Genomic DNA, 1,963 nt, shown 5'->3' on the forward strand with positions numbered 1-1,963 from the left:
ATTTTACATGAAAAAAGTTGACTAAAATACCTCCAAAATGTTTGGGGGTACTTTTGTCAATATTGTTTTTACGAATTATTTTTTTTTATAGTTTTATTAGGTGCGTATTGATGAGAAAAACATACGCCTAAAATTTTAAGTTATTTGGATTTGTAGAAAAAAAAGTAAAATTTAAATACTACAAAACATTCGTGTTCGTTAGATTTGCCCAGATTCAATATGGGTTGTTGGGCTTATACTATTTTATGAGCTAGTGGGCCCACCTAAGCTTTTTCCTATATATATATATATATATATAAAAGAAAATCTTCCTCTTAGCCATTGCGCTAACAAGAAGATATGAGCCCAACGACCGCATTTTGTGTTCTAATTTTAGTTTTTTTTTTCTAAAAATACAAATAACTTGAAATTTTATTTTACATGAAATAAATTAACTAAAATACCCTTGAAATATATTGGAGGTATTTTGGTCAATATTTTTTTTTTGAATTATTTTTTAAATATTTTTATTAGGTGCATCTTAATGAGAAGAACACATGCCTAAAATTTCAAGTGATTTGGATTTACAGAAAAATAATTAAAATTCAAATATGAAATGAGGTCGTGATTGTTAGATCGGTTCAAACTATTTTTTTTTATATTCATACATATTGAAGTTGAGATGATCAAATTGAGGGCTTTTCAGCTTTGAAGCAACCTCTTTTAGTAAATTTTTGAGGTGTGCATTAATTTGATTGTTTAGGGCCTCGCACTTATATAAATGTTTTTTCCTACTTTTAAGTGTGTGGTCTGTATAGGGCCAAGGCTCTAAACAATCAAAGTAAGGCGCACCTTCAAATGAAATAGTGTCGAAAGATATTGTTTCAATACTGGAAATCTTTGTAATGGTCTGAAAAGTTATTTTCATATCTAACTACAAAATTTATCTTCAAAAGTAGTGTTGCTTGAGCATATCTATGAACATTTGAAAATATTGAAAATTGACGGTCCAACATTGCATTACAAGATTGAAAATTGACGGTCCGACATTACATTACAAGATGCACTATTTTTAAGGATTGAAATCATTTTTTCTCATGTCCATATATCTTGAGGTGGAGATGATCAATTTGAAGATTTTTGAGCTTCAAAATAACCTCTTTCAATGCATTTTTGATGTGCACCTTAAAATGATTGTTTAAAGTCTCGGGCTAATATATTTGCTTCTTATTTTTAATATAGAAAAAAATTGTATATAATGCTGCGAAGTTAAAATGTCAAATTAAGGTGTACCTGAAAATCCATCAAAATGATTGTTTTGACGTTGGAAAATCTTCTAATTGATCATCTCAACATCAAGATGTATATATATATATATATATATATATATATATATATATATATATATATATATATATATATATATATATATATATATATATATATATAAGATTTTGAGTCCTAAAATAATACATTTTGCAACGCATTATCTAGACGGTCTATTTTCAAGATTTTCATGTGCTTATAGATCTACTTGATTTGAAACATTTTTGAATTTTAAAATTTCTTAATTAGCGATAAAAATGGATTCTCATGCTATCCTAAAAATTTTTTATACTAAAATTACACCATATGATAAAATTTGGAGGTGCGTCTGTATTTTGATGGTTCAGGGTTGCAGCCTTACGCAAACCACACCCTTAGCATGCCATCACATTTACGGTCACAATAAAGGGCAATGAGTCTTTGACCATCCAATCAATCAACCGGCTTATGGAGAGAGAGTAGCCCATGGCTCGGGTAATGCCATTTATCATGTGTCCCAGTTTATCCATAACCCTTAATGAACTAAATGGATGGCGATTACACTTGACTTGTCTACTACCACACTAGTCTATATCATACTCCTAAGTTATACATACACTCCCTTGTTTAAAGGTTCCGGAAGTTTTCCAGCGTTTTCAACAGTCTGAGAAGAACCTCT

This window comes from Amborella trichopoda, chromosome 7 (genome assembly GCF_054954075.1).
Source record: "Amborella trichopoda isolate Santa Cruz 75 chromosome 7, AtrichopodaSantaCruz75HAP2 v2.0, whole genome shotgun sequence".
NCBI classification, from domain to species: Eukaryota; Viridiplantae; Streptophyta; class Magnoliopsida; order Amborellales; family Amborellaceae; genus Amborella; species Amborella trichopoda.